This window comes from Neofelis nebulosa, chromosome 6 (genome assembly GCF_028018385.1).
Source record: "Neofelis nebulosa isolate mNeoNeb1 chromosome 6, mNeoNeb1.pri, whole genome shotgun sequence".
In the NCBI taxonomy this organism is placed as follows: domain Eukaryota; kingdom Metazoa; phylum Chordata; class Mammalia; order Carnivora; family Felidae; genus Neofelis; species Neofelis nebulosa.
This window is the reverse complement of record NC_080787.1, coordinates 26,212,579-26,236,834: the sequence shown is the minus strand read 5'-3', so window position 1 is coordinate 26,236,834 and position 24,256 is coordinate 26,212,579. Positions and strand designations below refer to the sequence as shown.

The 24,256-nt window shown below is 40.5% G+C and overlaps 1 pseudogene; it reads left to right on the top strand.

The window, feature by feature from the left end:
- The first annotated feature begins 171 nt into the window (after nucleotides 1-171).
- Nucleotides 172-23,057, top strand: LOC131515368 (rRNA-processing protein FCF1 homolog; annotated as a pseudogene).
- Nucleotides 23,058-24,256: the final 1,199 nt, after the last annotated feature.

Below are 24,256 nucleotides of genomic sequence, written 5' to 3'. Positions count from 1 at the left end.
TTTCTTGGATTGCACAGATAGACTGCCATCCTTACTGGCTGCCCATCTATTTTACCCCTAGGGGCCTTGAGGTTTTTAAATTTTTTAAAATAAAGTTTATTTATTTTTGAGAGAGGGAGAGAGAGAGAGAGAGAGAGCAAGTGAGCATGCAAGCAGGAGAGGGGCAGAGAGAGAGGGAGACAGAGAATCTCAAGCAGGCTCTGCACTGCCAGCACAGAGCCTGATGTGGGGCTTGAACTCATGAACTGAGAGATCATGACCTGAGCCAAAATCAGGAGTTGGATGCTTAACCAACTGAGCCACCCAGACGCCCCTAAGGGCCCTGAGTTCTAGTGACTATTTGTTTCCTCCCTGGGGGTCAAGCTCTGTGGTTGCCCCTCTGACCTGGACACTATGATAATTGTCTTCACCTGGCTCCTGGTGGTGACATGCTATGACGTGGTCTTTCTTGTGAGTCTTTTCACCCCACTATCCTGTTGTTGGCAAGCTCAATTCTGTGGCAGCATCTCCTACAGAGCCATCACTGAGTCCCTGAGGGAAGCTGGAGCCTGTCTCACATTTGTCTTCCTTAGTGCCTTGGGAACAAGGGCATCCCCTGGACATCCCCTGGACCCTCCTTTGGAGCATATTCCTCTGCTGTATTTTCCAACCTGATACAGTATATCCACTTGAGTGTGCACATTTCTCTGAATAGTCTTCACCATATGCCACCAAATTGCTGGCAATTCTACCTTACTTCGTGCAGCGGTTACTTTTCCATTACAAGCATGTCCGCACTGTCTCCTGGGGCTGTCCCCTGGGTGTTCCATCTGGAATCCTGGGGGAGTGCTTCCAAACCTATAGCATTTCCACTATCATACCTTGTGTTCTGCCCCCCTTGCTCCGACACACAGTTTGGCCCTCACACACGTGCCTAGGCTGCTGCTCCAGCTGGCTGGGTCCTGCTGCTCCTGTGAGATATTGTTCCTTTCCTCCTTCCCAGACCCAGAATGACCCTAGCTGGGCTGTGTTGTGCCTTAGCCCTATTAGCTCTAGTGTAGGCTTATGCCAGAAGTGGAGGTGGGTGGGACCCCAAGAGGAGCATGTATTTTATGGAGAAGAGGCCTGTGCACCTACCTATAGCCAGGCTTCAAACATGGGGCTGGGTTAAGGGAGCTCTCTGCAAGCTCCAGGGCACCAGCAGATTTGGGCCTTTCAACATGTCCTCACCTTGGGTATTGGGGATCCCATTTTTTTTTTCCAGGGCCTGGCCTTGGAGCAACAGGTGTGATGTGTTTGAAAGAGTGGTCTCTCTCAAACTCTGCTGCCCTGTGGATTCAGTTCCTTGCCTTGTCTTCAGTCTCCCAGCACAGAGACAAGAGCCTCCCTCTATGCTTCCAAGAAGGCCCTCTGGCTTTTCAGCCTAGATTTCATTGCTGATTAGTTGTTCCAGCTTTTCTTTCTCTTTTTCCAGAAGTCTAGCAAATTCAGCAGTAGCTACACAATTCTGTTCTTATAGCAATGATTTCCCTCATATTTCTCAAATGCCTGATGCCTCCTCTACCACAGATATGCTGTCCCATTTCACCCCTGGTGAAAGTTCTAGCAATTGTCCTTCTGTTTTATGCCGTGGGCTCTGGACTCCACCTCCACCAGTGATAGAGAGTTTTCATCCTCAGCTGGGTGGCAGATGATCTTGTTCCAATATCTCATTATAGTGTCTGCTTTCTTGAACCACTCCTGATACCTACCAACTGTCACAGGCTGGGTTCACTGGGAAGCTGACTCTGAGATAAAGCTTATTGTGCAGGATGTTTATTAGGGAGAAACCACATTCATGGAAGGGAGAGGATGGAAGCAGGACTGGGCAGAGGGAGGTGTCAAGCTGTGATACAGTGCTAAGATCTTTGGTGACTCCTTGCGGACTATGAAGCAGAATGACCCTTTAGAGTTGCCCCAAATGGAGTCTTTTGTGACCCTCTGTCATTGGGTGTGAGCTGCCACGAAAGAGTGGCTCACCTTGGGGAAGTGGCTTTTTCCAGCATTAACACTTTGGCCTTTGCGCACTGTTTTGTGTTAACACTTCTGGTAGCTGGGGGAAGAAATGTTGTTTCTGAAGGGGATCTGAGCAGGACATCACAGTGTCCACTCCATGTATGTCAGATTATCTGGCCCCCTATCCCATTTTCTCTGTTGAACAACTGTGGCCTTGAATAGATCTCTTAATTTCCATAACCTTCAAGTTTCCTTAAGTTAAAAAAAAAAAGGTGAAAACCAACATATGCCCATTTTAGAAAAGCAAGCAAAATACACTCAAGTAAAAAAGTAGTCACTTGTAGGTCCACCACTCAGAAATAGACATTTCCACCCTGCAATGTGTTTCCCACCTTTTTGCTCCATATTTTTAACAGAGTTGTAACTGCACAATGTTCAATTTTGTATTCTTGTTTTCATTTAACATTATATATGAGTGTTATCACAAACTCTTTGTAAACATTAATTTCTAAATCATTGTTTCCAGTTGTAAGCATAATAACTATTCATAATAACAATTTTTAGAAAAAGCACCCACATCTCTCCCTTTAGAAATAACAGTAATTAGAAAGAAATAAGAGTGCAGCATGAACATGGGGAAGCAAAGGAAGGCAAGAAAGTACATGACCGTGAAGTAAATGCTTAGTCTCAGATATCAGAGGCTTCAACAGAAAGATAGATTAAAACCTAAAGAGAAAGAAAAGAAAGGTTCCAGTGCACTCAAGGAAAGAGAAGTTGCCCAACACCATCCTGCGTATTCTTTTAATATGACATAGCTGGGCCCATCTTATGACATTCTGGTTGATACCAACTTTATCAACTTGTCTATTAAAGGCAAACTTGACTTAGTACAGTCAAAGATGGACTGCCTGTATGCCAAATGTATAACTGACTGTTTAATGGCTGAAGTTGAGAATTTGGGTCAAGAGTATCCAGTGGCTCTAAGGATTCCTGAGAAGCCTAGGTTTGAATGATTACCATGCACAAAGGAACCCATGAAGATAACTACTTAATATAGAGAGTAACTCAGCACAACCGTTACATTGTGGCCACAGTTGATTGGTGGAGGGAGCTTAAAGGAAGGATATGGAAGATCCCTGGAGTTCCCATTATGTACATTTCTTTTTTATTTTTTTAAAGTTTTTAAAATTTATTTTGAGATAGTGTGTGCACGAGTGGGGGAGGGGCAGAAAGAGAGCAGAGAGAGAGTCCCAAGCAGGCTCTGCACTGCCAGCATGGAGCCCCATGGGGGGATCAAACTCCTGAACTGTAAGATCATGATCTGAGCTGAAGTCAGACGCTTAACCCACTGAGCCATCCAGGTGCCCCGCATCACGTACATTTCTAACCATAGGTACAACACTGAGTGGATGCCAGATGATTATGGAGCCCCTCAGTTCCAATTCTTTTTTTTTAAATTTTTTTTAGTGTTTATTTATTTTTGAGAGAGAGAGTGTGTGTGAGCAGTGGAGGGGCAGAGAGAGAGGGAGACACAGAATCTGAAGCAGGCTCCAGGCTCAGAGCTGTCAGCACAGAGCCCATTGTGGGGCTCAAACTCATGAACTGTGAGATCACGATCTAAGCCGAAGTTGGACACTTAACCGACTGAGCCACCCAGACGTGCCCCTTGTCGCCCCCCAAGCTCAGTTCCGATTCTTAAGAGTTCCTCTGCCTTCCTTTACCAACTTTTTCTGTCCCCAGTTCATATAGCACTATGCTATAGAATGAATTATTCTATTTACCCATGTGCTCTCTTATAAGCTGAGTATGATTAAATATACTCACTTTTTGTTGTTTTTAAATCGGTATCTTGTGGTGTGTTTTTTTTTGTTTTGTTTTGTTTTTTTTTTTAGAGAGAGAGTGCAGGAGCAGGGGAGGTGCAGAGGGAGGAAAAGAGAATCTTAAGCAGGCTCCATGCACAACACTGAGCCTGATGTGGGGCTCTATCCTACAACCCTGGGATCATGACCTGAACTAAAATCAAGAGTCAACCAAATGAGCCACCCAGGCACCCTGAAATAGATATTTTGTATCATTTTGAATTTAGTTGCATCTTTTTATACATCAGATAATTGCTCACATAAAAATAAAAAAGAATCATAATTAAGTTTTTGTTACATAACTCCTTTTTTGTGTGTTTCTGTGGTTAGAAATAATATTGGGGAATTTTTTCTACATTTTCCTATTTGGAGGATGTCTAACACCAATATCCAATTCTTCAGACATCAATCGGGTGTCCTACAATTCAACACAATTCTGATCCCCTCTGTCTCCAGGGTCAGCATCAGACTCCACAGGAGTTCAGCCCACAGGACCCCCCCCAGCCCAGAGGCCAAATGGCCACCCACACTTCTAACCAAATGTCCATAAAACAAGCGTTCTCACAAACCCCTCTCCAGGTTGGATAATTTGCTAGAATGGGTCACAGAACACAGGAAGACACTTTACTTAAACCAGTTTATTCTAAAGGATACAAATGAACAGCCAGATGAGGAGGTGCATAGGACAATGTTTGAAGGATGCTGAGTTCAGGAGCTTCTGTCCCAGTAAAGATGGGGTGTACCACCGTCCCAGCACATGGATGTGTTTTCCAATTCAGAAGCTCATCACATCTCATTGTTCATGAGTTTTTATAGAGATCAGTTTGCAGCCCCACCCCCCCCTTCCAATAAACTCAGGTGTAACCAAAGGGGCTCCTAATGAATAACAAAAGACAGTCCTATCATTGGGGGAAATTCCAAGGGATTTTAGAAGCTCTGTGCCAGGAATTGGGGACAAAGACCAAATATATTTCTTATTACACCATACTTTTAAATCTGTTTTTCTGTTCATCTTGAACATCCCTACTACCTATTGTATATTTGTCTCCACCATCTTTTCAATACCTGCATCGTATTCTACTGCACCTATATAAAGCATAACTTAACAAATCTCCTTTTTGAATATTTTTTCTAATATAAATAATCTCCTGAAGAAGATTTTTACATGTAGATCTTTGTGTTCATCTTTAATCATTCCCTTGGTATAAAAATCTTGGGAGTAAAATGATCAGGCAAAGTCTATGAATATTAAGTTATTTGATATATATTGCCAAATTACCTTCTCGACAAGCTGGATTCATTTACTCCCTGTTAGAAGTGCATGCAGACACTCTGTGGGCAATTGTAATCACTCATCAGGTTGGTCCTAGAAATGCAGATTGTGGTGCCTGCCCATGCCTGGAGTCCCTTATAAGGGAGACTGCTCACCCATAGTCTGTTTTGGAGATACAACCTGCATAACTGTGTTTCTATAATGTAATAACCCACCCTCCCTGGCGACTGCTCACCCACAGCAGGCAATCCACAGGCTTATCAGCAGCCTACCGGAAGGCCTGGGGCTTAGAGGCTCATGCCTAATAGGGTGATGGCTATTTGCTCAACTGGTCAACTTCTTTCTTTTAGAAGTGCTAGATGGGAACAGAGATTCCGTCATTTACCAATGACAGCTAAAGTATAAATGAAAGATGCAATAGTGTCATCATGGGCCAAGGCAAGTTAAAGTCATAAAAGGAATAAAAAAACATGAATAACATAAATAAACAGGAACTAGGACACATAGCAGAAGCTGTGAGTTGGGGAGAAGAGATTCCAGGTGACAGACGAGGAAGTTGCTCTTGTTGAGGAACTTGGAAATGGAACAAAGGAGGGGAGAGTAGCAAGAACTCATAAGTGACACAACCATACAGTGAAGATCCTTGACCTCATCCTCTTAAAGCCCCAGAAATTTGGAACCAATTCCTGTTCTCCTGGGGCCTGGCCAAATCCCAGCTCCTGGTATGTGCTTTTCATATCATACCTGTTGTTCCAAGGACATTTTTGGATAGCTCCTCTGTCACTACTGGTTTGAGCTTATCTTAGAGCCCAGAGAGCCTAAGATAGCATGAATGATTCATAGACATCATTATTTTCTTACCTATAACTCTCTTAGCGTTCCTCAGTTGCCTGCTTTTTGTCATTATTATTGACCATTATAATGAGGCTATGGTAAACATTTTTGTGCATGGAACTGAGTGCATGCATGTGTGTGTGTGTGTGTGTGTGTGTGTGTGTAGCATCCTTCCCTTCATCAAGTTTACCACATCAAGAAATTCTTCATCAAAAGGCAAAAACACTGATTTTCTTTTATCAATAAAACAAGAGTTATTGTGAGACATTGGGAAAATTGGATGTGTCCATCTCTAAAGCCTCTCAAATTTCTTACAGATCTGTTCCCTTCAGTTCTCTTCCAGAAGCTTGCAGGTCTCAAGTATTGTCATTCAATCTCCTACTGAGCCAAGAAAAAAAAAGGAACCCCATCTCAGACACAACATTGTTCTGGACCATGTTGCACGATGATTTCCCTATCTCAGTCCACAAGTGTATTCTCCTATCATCAAATAGCTTCTCAACTTTACGAGTTAAATAACTTCCCTGGTTGGAATGGAACAGAATTGGGCATAAGACTTTACTGTATTTACATGTATATGCATCTGTAGATCTTCATATACTCCTATACCTATGTCTATGTCTGTGAATGTGTATGTAATTAAAGAAGTGGATATTTTACATTTGTAAAAAGGGAGAGAGAGGGGTGGCTGAGTGTCTCAGTTGGTTAAGCATTGGATTCTTGATTTCAGCTCAGGTCATGATATCATGATTTGTAGGATCAAGCTCTGCATCAGGCTCCCTGCTGACAGTGAAGAGCTTGAATGGAATTCTCTCTCCTATTGTCTCTCTGCTCCTCCCCTGCTTGCTCTTGAAAGAAAGAAAGAAAGAAAGAAAGAAAGAAAGAAAGAAAGAAATAGAAATAATGGATTTTAGAGTAAAAATGATAAAATTGGCAAAATTAAAAAATAAATTGAAAAGGGAGAGAGAAAGAGAGAGAGAGAGAATAAATACTTATTTATTTATTTTCAGAGAGAGAGAGAGAGAGAGAGAGAGAGTGAGCAGGGGAGGGGCAGAGAGAGAGGAGAGAGTTCTGAGCAGGCTCTGCAATGTTAGCACAGAGCCTGATATAGGGCTTGAACTCACAAATTGTGAGATTATGACCTAAGTTGAAACCAAGAATTGGACGCTCAACTGACAGAGCCAGTCAGGAGCCCCAAGAGAGAGAGAGAGAATAAAGAAGGAAGGAAGCAAAGAAACAAGGAAGGAAGGAAGAATACAGAGATGCCCGGGTCTGTTGGTTCTTGGCATCTCAATGACCATCCTGAGCTCCTCTAAATTACAATGATAAATTTCGACAAGTTTTCTACCTCTGAAAGGATCGAGGGAGCCTAATTTATGGCATGGCAGTGAACAAACTGCTCCTAGAGAGTCTGTTTGCATGATGCTCCCTATTTGCATATAATGTGTTCCTGTTGTTCTCTGAGAGTGTAACAACTCTTTTCTTACATTGTTCCTTTCCTAGAGATTGAAAAATCATAAGGTCTCCAACTACATTTGCTTTTTATATGTAATCTTTTCATAATAGTCTCTAATATTGTTCTTTTCCTTCATAATTGAACAAAGAATCAATCAGATTAAGTATAATTGGTTTCTGACTGAAGATTAGGATTCAGTACTTTTGTATCTTGCAACGAGTTGTATCTTTACGTTAAATCTGTTAAATTTAGGAAGCCAGAAATTATGATTTTTCCATAGTCTGCCAGGTTTAGAACAGAAGAGAGTCCAAGTACAATAAAACTGCCCCGCAAAGTTCACCACTACCTAGAGATGCCAACACGTCAGAAGTTGAACGGGTAGGTGGTACCACAGGACACATCATCTCAGAGTGTTTGTTCACTAGCTGACATGCAGAAATTAAAAAACTCTGAGTCCTACAGGCTATTTAGGGTGTTGATGTCTGTGTGGATTGTATGAAATTAGATTGCATACCAGTTAGGGACAGAGAGCAATGGCCTCTTAATAACTGATACTTGTATTCAGCGTGTTTTGGGTTAGACTTTTTTAGGTCTTAAAAAAAATCTAAGAGAGCCAGGAAATTGACATATTTATTGATATATAATATATATACCTTTGCTTTTCAAAAAATACCAAAAAACAAAAACCCTTCTTACCTGTTGGGATGAGCACTGGGTGTTGTATGGAAACAAATTTGACAATAAATTATATTTAATTTTTAAAAACCCTTCTTTGTAAAAAAGTAAATGCCTCTTGGGGTGCCTGGTGGCTTAGTCAATTAAGTTTCCAACTCTTGGTTTCAGCTCAGGTCATGATCTCGCAGTTTGTGGGATCTAGTCCTACGTTGGGCTCTTCACTGACAGACAACATGGAGCCTGCTTGGGATTCTCTCTCTCCCTCCCCTTCCCCTGCTCATGCTCTCTATCTTTCAAAATAAATAAAAAACCTTAAAATATATATTAAAAAAAGTAAATTCCTCTCAGAGTGCTCTATGTTAAAAAACATACAAGTGCAAAGTACAAATTAAATGTTCTTTCCCGCCTGCCACCCTCTGTAAGTCTTTTCAAGGCTACCAGTTCATAAATCCTTTGTTGTGCAGGTCTATCCCTCATTCACAGCATCTACTCTGGGACATTTGCACAGTTTCTTCTTGCTTCTTCTGTTTAAGCCTTGTTATAATTTCTCAAAAAAGAGGTGTTAATGGTTTGCACCCTTGATGCCACCCTAGAAGAACTGCCTGCCTTACTTCCTCTGTACAGAGGAAGTACAGACTTCCTCTGTCTCCCAAGCAGAGGTCCCCACCATATCATACCATTTCTCTGCTAAACGGTCCTTGTGACTTCTGGAAAACAAAGACACAAACATCTCTGTTGATGCCATTAGCTCCTATCTCAGTCACTTCCTCCTGGTGTGGGGCCCCTCAAAGATGATGCATTCATTTTTATAATGCATCAGACATTTTCCCTTGAGGCATTTTTGAGAACCACTAAGGAAAACAGTTTCTGCTGCAAATACTGCAGTATGGACCTCCCCGAGCTGCTCATTCTCTCCAGGCAGGAGGCAGGCGTGGCAGCAGAGAGTAGGTCAAATAGTTTGCTCATCAGCTGATCAACAGTAGCAAAAGTGGATCCACAATAGAGCTTCATGTCTTAGTCTGGTGACTTGCATGGGCTTATTTTGTCACTGTGGTATCTGCATTTTATTATAAGCCCTACTTATTATAATTCTCCACTGAGTGGAGAATATTTTTTGTATTATGTGATGCAGAAAGGATTCGCTTCTCTGTGTTTAATGGAGGCAAAGAGGAGCGAATTGCTCTTGGTGGCTGACAATGATCATAGCAAAAGAAGGATTTGGTTTGTGAATAAAGATGAACAAGATTCTGTAAGACAGAGTTGTCTGAAATGTATTGGTTGTCTGATCCTTAGTTGCTTACAAACACGATCACACTGGCATCCTTGGCATGAAATGGTGTGGTGTTGTGTGTGGATCAGATCAGTCAGCAACCAGCCCCTTCCTCCTGTGTTTCTCTGCTCTGCACAGCAATAAGGCTGAAACTACATTGCATATTCCTTGCAGCTAGGGTTTGGGAGGTGAATTGAGTCCTCCCACTTAGATGCTGTTTAGTTCTCTATTGCTAAGTAACAGATTAGTCCAAAACCTAGCTGCTTAATACAGCGAACATTTATTCTCTTTCCTAGTTCTGAGGGTCAGGAGTCTGGGAGCAGCTTAACTGGGTGGTTCTGGCTCTGGGTCTCTTATAAAGCCTAGAAGTCTACTGGGACTGTTGTCTCAGAAGCTGGAGGGGCTGCTTCCTTGCTCACCCACATGGTTGTTGGTAAGAGGCCTCAGTTTCTCACCCTATGGGCTTTGCTACAAGACTGCAAGAATGTCCTAAAGACAAGGCAACTCTGGTTCCCCCCAGAGTAAGGGATCTGAGAAAGGAAGAGAACAAGGGATAGAAGTCATATGACAGACATCAGAGCGTCATCTACAACCCAGTCTTGGAAGTGATGCACCATCACTCCTGCTGGGTTCTATTAACCACACAAACCACTGCTGGTACAATGGTGGAGGGACTCCACCAGGAGGTGAACCCCAGGAGGCAGGGATCATTGGGGGTCATCCTGGAGGCAGGCTACCATAGACGCAGGCTAAGAGGCAGGAATGAGGTGGGAGCGATTTTCTTGCTTCCATGGCTGCTTTTGCTCACAAGTAGGGTAATAGGGAGGGATTGGGGGCAGCATGTCCAGCTTAATCTTCATGGATGTTGAAAGACATTCTGGTGGCTGTTGTAACCCAAATCAGCCATGTCCAGTCCCCAGGTTCCTGGTGGTGGCAGCATAGCCTCTTGGTCTTTGCATCTCAGCTCAGTAGCTGTGTGCTCTTGAACCCAGTTCCCAAGGCCGTCTCTTGGGGACGCGCTGGCAGCCATTCCTCCAGCCCTTCCAATGTATTACACTCCCTAAAATATAGCTGCAGTAAATTCCTAGTCCTGGAACTGGACCATAACTGACACAGACAAGGATCACTCCTCCAGGTAATAATGACAAATGTGATCGTGCCAGGGCATGTTCCACACATGTTACATTCACTCATCAAATTTTACAGGTAACAAAAAGTAGAGCTGGATTTCAGGGCCCAAACTCTTAACCTTGTGTCACACTGGGGCCACTCACAGGACTACATTTCATACAGTCTTCTTTTAGAAGGTTGGCAGTGGCTAAAAGGATATGGGTGTCTGCTCACAAAGGCTGACAAGGTCTTGGGTTTCTTCATATAATCTTTTCTTTTATTATTATTTTTATGAGACACCCGGAAGGTAATAATTCACTGTCAAGAATCTCAAGCTCCAGGCAAAATATAGCGTGAGGCTAATAGCCAAGACCAGTGAGTAGAGGTCTACTCACTAATTTCTCCTATGGACACTTAAATAAGACCCCCAATGTTAGGGAGAACATCTTTAATACTTATGGAAAAATTTTACCCCAAACCCAATTTTGTTCAGGCATTGCACTGTAAAAAGACTGACTCCTACTCTACACAAAACATTACTATCTATCTATTCAGTGATGACGATGAAGTCATAAAGAAACTGACTTGCTCATATAGCTTTCATTAGGAGAATTGCAAGACCTCTATTGAATCCTAGCTGGCACACGGCATCATGTCATTCTTGAGATACAGGGTTCTACCTGTGTATTCATTCAACAAGTGTTTCTTGAGCAGATACTCTGCTCTGTACACAAGATATTTAAGTAGAGGGTAAAAACAGTGATGAGCGAGGTCTTTGATGCTACCAGGTCATGAGCTCTTTGTATAGTAGCAGAGGTATAAACAGTCAAGCCACCTGCTTCATGCAGTTATCAGCTGTTGGACCAGGTCCCAGGGTCAAGGATCATTTCTCATGAATAGTTCTGAATGGAATGCAGAGTGTGTTCCAGGAAACGTCAATGGGGAAGAATCCCTAAGATGTTTTTACACAAGCAAAGTTAGCCGGTGTTTAAGGCAAGGAAGAGAATTAATATGGTAGCTGTGATAATCAAATTAACCACTTGTTGAATGCTTCCTGCATGCCAGAAATAAATGCTTTGAAGATATTCTCAAATGTAATCCTCATAACCACCTCACTAAATAGGTTCTGCTAGTGGCCTTATCCTACAAATAGAAAAACAAAGACTGAGAGTGTCAATCATTTGCTTAATGTTATACAGCTGGTTGGTCAAGAAGACAGAATTGAATTCAGGTGGGTCAGGCTCCTCAGGCTATGCTCTTGATCTCCAAATCCTGGCTGGTTGGTCTAGACCATCCAAGTAAATTTTTTAACACCAATTGACATCATCTCTATGCTTATCCTGACATCACTGATAAAGTCATTTGCTGTTATCCCTACCCCAGCCTCTGCTTTGAGGAGGCTGGGAAAAACCAACATTTATTTCAGTGCCTCAGAATAAACATAGTAGTTAAAGGATATAGTGATAATTTTTCCTTAATTATTTGGCTCTCCCCATAATAATGTATTTAATTAAGCTGGCTTCTGCACAGCTGCTCAGCTGAGGCTGATAATGGAAACATAAATTGATCTTTCTGGTCTTAGGCTTTCTAAATCAAGTTCATTCATGACTATCAACAAGGTGCTGTTTTTACCTGTATAGGTGAATTACACTCTATTCATTGAGCAGTGCAGGGATTCTCAAACTATCATGTGCACCTAAATCTTCAAAGCAGATTCCTGGGCTTCATGTCAGATCCACTGAATTGACATCTTTGGGAGAGTGGCCCAGCTATTTGTATTTTAACCAGCATAGCAGCTGAGTCCCACGTGACCCAGTGAGGTAGAACCCTGAGACAGAGAGGCTTTCACTGGCATATGGTTGGAATGCCTAATCAAGCTGACATCATGTTGGAGCACAGTTCTGGGTTCAAATTCTGTTTGTACCACTTAAATGCTTTATTAGGGGAACAAGAGGTATAATGACTGGGGATGAGGTCAGAGAGGCATCTTAGGATCAGATGATGTGCAGCTTTGAGGCCCCAGTAAGGACTGAGGAATTTCCTAGGGATGACAAGAAAAGCCACTGAAGGTTTCAGCAGGGATCTGTGATATGGCTCATGTTTAAAGATTCCTCTGGATGCTCTGTGGACCATAGACCATAGAAATTAAGAGTAGAAGCAGGGAGTCTATGGCCAAACTACGCTGAACGCTCTCAAACTCATCTGATCTCAGAAGCTAAACAGGGTCAGGCCCGATTAGTACTTGGATGGGAGTAGTAGCAGGGAGACCAATTGGGAGGTCGTTCAGTACTCCCAGTGAAAGAAAGCAGTATCTTGGACTGTGATCTTAGTGTCAGAGGTCTTGTGAAGTTGTTGGATTTGGGATCTATTCCAAAAGGACACCTGCTATGATTAATTTGATGATATAAGATACAAGATAAAGAAAGATCATGTGATTCTTTTCATGGCACTTATATTGTTCTAAAATAAGAACCTTCTTCCCTCCTTCCCTCCCTCCTCCTTCCCTCCTCTTTTAAAGACCCTAGTGACTACATTGGGTCCATCTAAATAACCTAGCAAAATCTCATCCTCTCAAGATCCTTAATTTAATCACATCTACAAAGTTCTTTTGCCATATAAGGTAAAATATTCACAGATTATAGAGATTAGGATGTAGACATTTTGGGGGAGTCAATATGCAATCTACCAGGGGCCCCAAAAATCTAATGGAAGATAGGTAAGTCACTTAACTTCCACCTGCAATGCTTTGAAGTCAGTTGAGCAGGGTAACAGAATAGAAAGTGAATGGTAGCATACAGGTAGCCAACAGACACATGAAAAGATGCTCAACATCACTAATGCAAATCAAAACTACAATGAGATATTACCTCACACCCATTGGAATAACTAAAATTAAAAGACAAGAAATAACAAGTTTTGGTAAGGATGTGGAGAAAAAAGAATCCTCATGCACTGTTGGTAGGAACGTAAGGTGGTGCAGCCACTGGGGAAAACAGTATTACATTCCTCAAAAAATTAAAAATAGAAATACCATATGATCTAATAATTCTACTGTTGGGTATTTACCTCCCCCCCTCCAAAAAAAAAACCCTCCAAAAACACTAATTCAAAAATATATATGCCCCACTATATTTACTGAAGCATTATTTACAATAGCCAAGATATGGAAGCATCCCAACAGTCCATTGATAGACAAATAGACAGGAAAGATGTGGCATGTATATTCAATGGAATAGTATGTAGCCATGAAAAGGGATGAGATCATGCCATTTGCAACAACATGGATGGACCCAGAGGGTATTGTGCAAAGTGAAATAAGTCATACTGAAAAAGACAAATACCACATGATTTCACTCCTATGTAGAATCTAAAAAAACAAATAACAAATAAGTGAGCAAACAAATAAAAAGCAGAATCAGACCTATAAATACAGAGAACAAACTGGTGGTTGTCAGATGGGAGAGAGGGGGAGGGATGGGCAAAATGGGTGAATGGCAGTAGGAGATACAGGCTTCCCAGTATGGAATGAATAAGTCATGGGAATCAAAGGCACAGCATAGGGAATATAGTAAATAATACTGTAATACCATCGTACAGTGACAGATGGTAGCTATACTTGTGGTGAGCACAGCATAACACATAAACTTGTTGTTTATATAAACTATGTTGTACATCTGAAACTAATGTAACATTGCATGTCAACTATACTCAAATAAAAAGCAACAAATAAAACCCAGGAAAGTGAATGGTAGAGAAGGTAGTTGGGGAGAAACCAGGGGCTTGCTACACTTAATAGGGTGAGTCAATCTCTCTGAGACTGTGGTATTCAAACAGTGATCCCATTAAGAAGAAGGAGAGAGCCATGAAAGTATCTGAGTGAAGAGCATTCAGTGGAAGGACCAGCAAGTATAAAAGTATTCTGAGATGGAAACACACCTGATGTTTTTGAGGAACCCAAAGGCTGGTGTGATTTAGAGAACAGCAAGTGGGCAGGGATAGTAGCTGCAGTTGGAGAAATTTGCAGGAGCCAGATCAGAGATGGTGAAGAGATTGGATTTTAAGGAGAATGCTGGGAGAAAAGCAGTGCGTGGGTTGTGGTAGGCAGTCAATAGAAAGTGATTTCTTTTTGTTTTGTAGTGTATTCTTTTTGTTTTTAAGAATAATGGGAAGCCATGAGAGAGGAATAATGGGAAGCCAACAGAATGTGGTTCACAGAGCCCTCTGGGCTGATGGGACAGATTTGAGAAGAAAAATAGGCTCTTATATCACGTGGAGTTCAGCCAGGAAACAGAGACCACACCCATTATTTGAACAGAAAGAGGTTAACAGACTTAACAACAACAACAACAGCAGCAACAACAGCAACAACGACAACATCAAAAGCCTTTTGTATTTACCCACATTTTCCTTTTTGGCACTCTACTTTCTTTTGTGTAGATTCAAGTTTCCATCTTGAATTATGTTTCTTCACCCCGAGAAACTTCTTTTTCTTGCCATGAAACAGCAAAACTTCCTTTACTATTTTTTTGTAGTAAGATCTACTGGTGACAGTGTCTCATTGTTTGTCTGAACAATCTTCACTCTGTCTTCATTTTTGAAAAATATTTTCACAAGGAATAGAATTACAGTTTGGCAGATTTTTCTCTTAGAACTTTAAACATGCCATTGCATTGTCTTCTGATTTGCATGGGATCTGACAAAAAGTCTATTTTAATCCCTATCTGTGTTACTCTCTCTATAAAACTTGTCTTCTTTCCTTTGGCTGCTTTTAAAATTGTCTCTTTTTCATTGTTTTTCAGAAATTTGATTCTGATCTGTTTTGATGTGGGTTTCTTTATGCTTTCCTATTTATTGTGCTTTTTGGGCCTGGGGGTTCGTAGTTTTCATCAAATTTGCAAAAAAAAAATCAGCTGTTATTCCTTCAGGTATATGTTCTGGCCCCTCCTCTATCTCCTCACCTTCTGGGCTCCAGTTATACATGTTTTATATCACTTGATGTTATCTTATTGGTCACAGAGGTTTTGTTCACTTTTTTTCAGTTTCTTTCTCTTTTCTTCCCTCAGGGTCAGATTTTATTATGTTTTGACACTTCTCCCACCCTTATTAGGCTCTTTTCACATTTTTCCACATACAGATACTTCCCCTAATAAAATCCTTGCACACTTCATCTTGTTTTGATGCCAGCTTCTTAGACAACATGATTTCTATTGCCTAATTTTTCTCCTGTATGCTGTCTTCCTTTAAAGGGTGCTACAGTTTGTTTTAGCACTTAAGCAGTGAAGTTACTTTCAGGTCAGCGTGGTTATTTCAAGGCTTGTTCTCAAATTTTATTAAGGTATATCCAGAGTAGCTTTTACTCTAGGGATAATTAAACCCTATTATTAAAGTGTGACCCCTCTGGGTTCTCTATGGAATGGCCCAAGTGTTCATCTACCTCACTCCACTTAGGCTACTTGGAACTCAAATATCTCAAATATCTCCTAGCCCTAAGATCTGTTTCTTTTGTAGCTCTCTGATAGTTGTTCTTTGCCTGGCTTCATGGAGTTTACCCCTATGCATGCCCAGAGTAGTCATAGCCAAAGACTAAACAGAACTGTAGTGAAGATCTGTGAGTTTTTTCTCTGTGAAACTCCCTTCTCCCTGGTAGTCTGCTCTGCAAAATCCCATTGCTTCAGGATCTCCAAACGTCTTTCTCTGTCTCCTCAATTCAGTGAGAACAATAGACTCTGCTTGGATTCCTCTTCTCTGAACCACGTAGTGGAGATTACCTCTAAGTATGAAGATGGGACAATGATAGAGAACCCCTGTTTCTTTCTCTTCTCTAAGGGACCATAGTCCTGGGGCTGCTTGTTGCCTAATAAGCAACTTCCAAACAAGGTACTTCTTCATGCAGTGGAAGTCAAAAAAGAGAGAATTTCATATATAAAATTAGTTGTGGGGCACCTGGGTGGCTCAGTTAGTTGAGTGTATGACTTCGGCTCAGGTCATGATCTCATAGCTTGTGAGTTTGAGCCCCGTGTCAGTCTCTGTGCTGACATCTCAGAGCCTGGAGCCTGCTTCAGATTCTGTGTCTCCCTCACTCTCTGCCCCTCCCCCATTCATGCTCTGTCTCTCTCTCTCTCTCAAAAATAAATAAACATTAAAAAAATTTTAAAAAGATTAAAATTAACTAGTTGTTATATAGGTAACTGAAAAGATGCGGGGCGCCTGGGTGGCGCAGTCGGTTAAGCGTCCGACTTCAGCCAGGTCACGATCTCACGGTCTGTGAGTTCGAGCCCCGCGTCAGGCTCTGGGCTGATGGCTCAGAGCCTGGAGCCTGTTTCCGATTCTGTGTCTCCCTCTCTCTCTGTCCCTCCCCCGTTCATGCTCTGTCTCTCTCTGTCCCAAAAAATAAAATAAACGTTGAAAAAAAAAAATTAAAAAAAAAAAAAAGATGCAACACAAAGTCTAAAGTAGTATGGGGGAAGCAATTCCAGGAAGTAGCTCCCAAAACGTAGGGTCAATGGAACAAAGGGAAGATATTAAGAATATTAAAACTTAGAAACTTAGAGTAGTAACCTCGGGGAGCTAAAACTTAGACATCTGAGGAGGTGCTGCATATTTGGTGTTGGTGTTGGTGTCTGAACTCAGAGTAGTGCCCTTTGGGCATGCAACCCAGACATCTGTCAAGAGGGTGCTGACTGGCTGGTGGGTGCTGCTGTCTTAACTGGGATTTAAATAAAGTTGTTTCTGCAAATATTTTTAAAAATCCTACAAAATAGATTTAATTGCTGGTAATGGGAAGGAATTGCTGCTACTGGAGTTAAGATGCCACCCTGGCGTGATGCCCACAGAACGACACATAATCAGGAACAAACTGGGAGGAGCAAGTCCTTCTCCCTCCCTCCCCCTGAGTTTTCAGTCTCCCCCTCACATTTCTTATTGGCAGAACACATTTTAGAGCAGCTGCCATGGAGTATGTGGTTTCCAGAGCTCCAGCCCAACTTCTGAGCAGAGTAGAGAAGGGTGAGTTTAGGAATAACAGACAGTAGCTTAATAACTAGCACTGCCACATTCTAGTTTTTGGTCTGAGGAACCAGGGGAAATGTGCTGCTGGTAGCTGAGTTAAGGAAGACTGGAGGAACAGCAAATTCCCGCCTTACCCCCAAGTCTACTGAATCAGAATCACCAGGGAAAATACCTGGGAATGTCTATTTTTACAAACATGAGAGGTGATTCTGATCAGGCAAATTTAAAGTAACTGTAATCTAGATCAGATTGCTCGCTTAAAGATAAGGAAATGAGAATAGCATTGAGAATCCCCAAATGAAATCTTATGTTTAAGTTAATTGATTTTCCTTTTCTCCTTCTGTTTGTTTTGTTTCAGGTAGGCTCCACACGCAACGTGGGGCTTGAACTCACAACCCTGAGGTCAAGAGTCACATGTTCTACTGACTGAGCCAGCCAGGTGCCCCTGGTTAATTGATTTTCAGCAAAGGTGCCAAGACAATTCAGTGGGGGAAAGAATAGTTTTTTTTTTTTTTCAGCAAATGGTACAAGGACAACTGGATATCCACACTCTGTACAAAAATTAACTTGAAATAGATCATAGACCAAAATGTGAGAGATAAAACTCTGGGAAGAAAATTCAGGAGTAAATCTTCATGATTGGGGCTTAGGCAATGATACCTTAGATGTGACACCAAAAGCACAAGCAATAAAAAAATAAGCAAATTGGTCTTCATCAAAATTAAAAATGTTTTCCATCAATGGATGAGTGGATACACAAAATGTGATATATACAAATGGGGTATTATTTGGCCTTAAAAAGGAAGGAAATTCTGACACATGTTATAGCATGCATGAACCTTAAAGACATTATGGTAAATGAAATAAGTCAGTTACAAAAGGACAGATACTATATGATTCCACTCATATGAGATCCCTAGAGTAGTTAAATTCATAAAGGCAGAAAGTATAATGGTGGTTGTCAGGGCCTGAGGGGAAGGGGAGAATGAGAAGTTAGTCTTAAGAGGCATGTAATTTCAGTTTTGGAAGGTGGAAAAAACTTCTGGAGGTCGATGGTAGTGATGGTTGCACAGCATTGTGAAGGTGCTTAATGTCATTGATAAATTTTAGGTCACACATATTTTACCATAAAAATAAATAAATAAAAAGAAACAAGTTGAAACTTTGGTGCTTCAAACAATACCACAAGAAAGTTAAAAGACAAATTCTAGAATGGGAGAAAAATATTTGCAAATCATATATTTGACAAAGGACTTACACCTAGGGTACACATAGAACAATTGCAGATCAGTAAAGATAAATAGCCCTATTTATTCATTTATTTATTTTTATTTATTTATTTTGAGAGCAAGATAGAGAGCAAAAGGGGGAGGGGCAAAGAGACAGGGAGACAGAATCCCAAGCAGGCTCCATGCTGTCAGCATAGAGCCCTGTGTGAGGCTCAAACTCATGAACCATGACCTGATCCGAAATCAAGAGTTGGATGCTTAACAGACTGAGCCACCCAGGCTCCTGGATAAATAACCCAATTTAAAGAGGGACAAAGGATTTGAATAGACATTTCCCCAAAGGAGATAAACAAATGGCCAACAGCACATGAAAAAAAGCCAAACATCATTGGTTATTCGGGACATGGCATCAAAACCACAATGGAGGGGTGGCTAGGGGACTCCGTTGGTTAAGAGTCCAACTTCAGCTCAGGTCATGATCTCACAGTTCATGGGTTTGAGCCCCGCATCGGGCTCTGTGCTGATAACTTGGAACCTGGAGCCTGCTTCAGATTCTGTGTCTCCCTCTCTTTCTGCCTTCCCCCACTCGCGCTTTCTCTGTCTCTGTCTCTCAAAAATAATAAATACATGTTTAAAAAGTTATTTAAAGAATGTCAGCTTTACCAGCTTATAATCCACATACTATACAACCTCCTCTTTAAAGAATATGATTCAATGGATTTTGCTATATTTACAGATAACATGCAAACATCACCACAGCTCATTTTAGAAACTTTTCACAACCTGTAAATTAAACCCCACACCCTTTAGTTATCACCCCCATTTCCTCTCCCCCACAGCCCTAAGTCACTAATAGGTCTCTATAGATCTCCCTATTTTGAACACTTCCTATGAATGGGATTATATAATATGTGGTCTTCTGTGACTAGCTTCTTTCACTTAGCATGATGTTTCCAGGGTTCCTCATATAGCATGTATCCTTTCCTTTTTGGGGCTGTCTCTCTGCCCCTCCCCTGCTTGTGCTCTCTTTCTGTCTCTTGGAAATGATAAATAAACGTTAAAAATTTTTTAAAAAATACCATGGAATACCACTTCACACCATAGAAGCAAAAAGACGTACAACAACAAGTGTTGGATAATGAACATTGGTGAGGATGTAGAGAATCTGGAACCCTCATACAGGCTGCTAGGAATGTAAAATGGTGTGGCCACTTTAGAGAACAATTTAGAAGTTCCTCAAAGCATTAAACATTGAGCAATCACATCACCTGGCAATTCTGCTGCTAGGAATTTCATTCCAAGGAAACAAAAACACATGTCCACACAAAAACTTATAAACAAATGTATACAAAATGCATAACAGCATCATACATAATAGCTACAAAATGGAAATAACCTAAATGTCCATCAGCTGATGAAAGGATAAGATGTGGTCTACCCATACAACGCAATACTATTCAGGCTTTAAAATGAAGTATTGGGGCGCCTGGGTGTCTCAGTCTGTGAAGTGTGTGACTCTTGATCTCAGGATTGTGGGTTTGAGCACCATGTTAGGTGCAGAGATTACTTGAAAAATATCTTGGGGTGCCTGGGTGGCTCTGTAGGTTGAATATCCAACTCTTGATTTCAGCCCAGGTCATGATCTCATGGTTCATGGGATTGAGCCCTGCATGGGGCTCCATGTTGAGCATGGTGCCTACTTGAGATTCTCTCCCTCTCTCGCTGACCCTCCCCTGCTCATGCTCTCTCTCTCTCTCTGTCTCTCAAAATAAATAAATAAACATTTTTAAAAAATAAACATAAAATGAAGTATTGAGAATTAGCTGGCTGGTTCAATTGGTGGAGCATGTGACTCTTGATCTCAAGGTTGTGGGCTTGAGCCCCACGTTAGGTGTAGAGATTACTTAAAAATAAAAAAAAAATCTTTAAAAAATAAAGTATTGATAAATACCATGATATGGATGAGACTTGCAAACATTGTGCTGAGTGAAAGAGGCCAATCACAAAAAACCACTTCGTTCAGGTACAGAAATGTTCACAGTAGTAATCCTATAGAGGCAGAGAGCACGTTAGTGGTTGCCTGTGGCTGGAGGTGGGGGAGGGGGAGTGAGTGTTAATAAAGTCAACATTTTGTTTTTGGAGTGATGAAGATGTTCTAAACTTCAACTCTAGGATGTTTGCACAACTCTAAATACACTAAAAGTCATTGAGTCATACACTTTAAATAGGATAATATTATTGTATGCAAATAATATCTCAACAAAGCTGTTAGAATAAAATGGAAGCTCCATGAGGGCTGAGGTGTTTGTCTGTCTGAGGTACCTCAGTGCTCAGACTGCTACCAGGCAGAGGGTAGTGCACTGTGTGCATAATGACTGTCATCTAGAATGGAGACTGAATCACATTTTAAAAATGTTATTTTTCCTAAAACACCATTTGTAGGTTCATAAAAAGTAATAAGGTATTAACAAATATTTGTTTACTGAGAAAAAGAAAAAGAAAATGGGTTTAGAGAAACTCAAAGACCATTTAGCCTGAAATCAGGGAAGTTGGTGGGTGCCCCAGTCAACTTAGCCTAGTTTATTATTTCTAGTCCATTGAAAGCTAATTTATACTATAAATAAATACATAGTGTGTGTGTGTGTGTGTATGTGTGTGTGTGTGTGTGTGTAGTGTGGTGATCACATCCTTGATTTCTGCCATCTCACTGATAGACTTTATGTATGGGCTTGGCCCCCCTTTTACCTGGGAATCTTGGCTAATTCCCTTAACTTCTGTGCCTCAGTTTTCCCATCAGCAAAAAATGATAAAAATTGGCATTTTCCAATAGAATTGTAAGTATTTGATAGGATATAAAAATGTTCCTTAGCCTTGGCACATAGTAATGCTCAATAAGTAAGTAATAAGCAATAGTCATTATTATAATGCAGTAAGTGACCAAAAGAAACTATAATTTGCCCCTGCATACTATACAAGATACAGGAATAGGGATTTTTTCCATATATACTCCAAGGCAATTTTAATTGCCATTTTTTACAGGAAAGGAGTCTAAGAGATGCTAAATGAAACTCATATGAGGTCACGTGACTATTATCTGCTCTTTGGTGTGATAATAAATCAACTAGCAGAGCCTTTTCATCTTAACAGCATTTATGCTCTTGACCACTAATATCACCTTCCCTCCCAGTACTTTCTGTATCATGTTCAAACCAATTTAATGGTTTCAAGTGCTTTGAAGTTACATATTAAGAAATAGTGCAGTGCCTCCTGTGTAACAATTGGATTAGTCTGTATAGCTGCCACTTAAGACGCTTTGGATTTAACAAAGTAAATGAACATGTCAACCAAGACTTCCTTCAAGATCTGATTTTTTTTTAATCCCATTTTGGGACTGACTCCTCAATCTGATTCTGGAATGTCATTATAGTGTGAGGCAGGATGATTCTTGCTTATAACTAAGGTTGTATGCTCCCATGTGAGTGGGATGTCTTGCATTTTATTGTTTCTCTCTTCTAATATAGTACAGATTTCCACCTTCCATGGCTGCTTAAATTGCTACCAAAAGATTCTTAAGCCAAGCTGATTTTCAACGTTTTAAAAATCTTTTTTTTTTAATTTTGTATTAATAAAATGATTAAATCTGAATAATTATTACTATCACTCTTCAAAGTATGATATAGCTCTGTTTCTCCCCATACCACTTACAAGTATAAATCAAATTATATCCGTGTTATTGTATAATTATTTCTTTAAATTGCATATTCCTTTATCCTATCAGGTATCACTAACTCAATGGTTTTCTTGAGAATCAGAAGAGAGCTAAATAAAATAAATAAGCAATAATAAGAATATATAAATACATAAAGAAATAAAATTAAAATACTGTGTTTATTGAACTCTGGATTTTAGTTTTAATTATTTGAATTATCACGTTTCAAATGTGAAAAGTGCAGAGACATAAAATGCTCTCAGGATATAGTACACAGTGACTAAAATTAAGGTAATTAGGCTTCTCAAGCCTTGTTATGCCTACAATAATCAGATAATAAAGCACAAGCTTTCTTTGGCTTCGATTTTATATTACCAATTTTCCTTTCTACCAAGAATTCAGACACAATCCCAAGTAAAGCTTATGATTAAAGTGTCTGGCAGCCATGCTGTGCATCTAAAAAGAACACTCATTTTTCCAATCCCTATGAATGATACAATTATTCTCAAACCAGATACAGGTATAAAAATGACACAGAACCTCATAGTTCTCAGAAATGTTTGGCATCTAATAAGCATGCTACCTGTGTTAGCTGTGATCATCACCATCACCACCACCATCATCTTCATCATTGTCAGCATCCTGTTTCCAAAATCTTGATGCCCTAAACGGGCATTGCAGCCTAGATTGAAAAATCAAGCCACCCTCAGTCAGTTAAATATGCGACTCTTGATTTTGGCTCAGGTCATGATCTCGCTATTATGAGATCAAGCCCTGCATTGGGCTCCTCACTGGGTGTGGAGCCTATTTAAGAGTCTCTCTCTCTCTCTCTCTCTCTCTCTGCCCCTCCCCTGCTTGTGCTCTCTCTCTCTCTCAAAAAGAAAAAAAAGAGCAAAGCCACCATGTTGAAAGTAATTTTATTAATGTCTTCCGTCTCTGTTAACTGAGAAAAGAAAATGTCTCTCAGTAAGAATTAAAGTGTATTCACAGTGAAATAGTGTGACCTAGGAACTTAAATGTTTCTCTCTTTTATAAATGAAGTGTTTGGATTGATAGGAATGGAAATGCTATATACAGAGGAATCAGACTTTTGCAAATCCTTTGGAAATTTTCCTGGTATTATCCTTATAGACAGGGAAGAAAGTGTAGATCAGCTGATAAGATTCACCTGGAGAGTTTGTCTCCAGTGTCATGCTTTAGGGTTTTGTCCTATTCCATTTTTTCCCCCTTCAAGCTCTGAGTGAAGAAAGCTTTAATAAACATGGTTACAAAAGGTACAGAAAAAATGGAGTCAAGAAGAACAGTTAATATGTTGGATGAGAGAAAGCAGATATGAAATATCTTAAGACTTGGAATATTGGCATGAAATTACCAAAATAACATTTAAGGAAAATAAATGCACATTGCATTCAGGTCCAAGAACAAAAATGCACAAGCACACCAAAACACAAAACACTTTACGGCTTTGAATTGGGGTACACCAGCTTAACTACAGATCTGGATCAAAAATAGGTATAAATCATTCTGGAAAACAGTTCAGAAGTTTCTTTGAATATTAAACATACAACTGTCATAAAACTCAGCAATTGTGCTCTTGGGCATTTATCCTAGAAAAATGTAGACTTATGTTCACACAGGAACCTCTAGTGTTTACAGCAGTTTTCTTACTAATAGCCAAAAACTGGAAGCACCCCAGGTGTCCTTCAATAAATGAATGGCTAAACCAACTTTGGTACATCCGTGGAATGTAGTATGTCATGGAATACCACTCAGCAATGGAAAGAAACGACTGTTGATGCACACAGCAACCTGGATGAATCTCCAGAGAATTATGGTGAGTAAAAATTCTAATCCCAAAG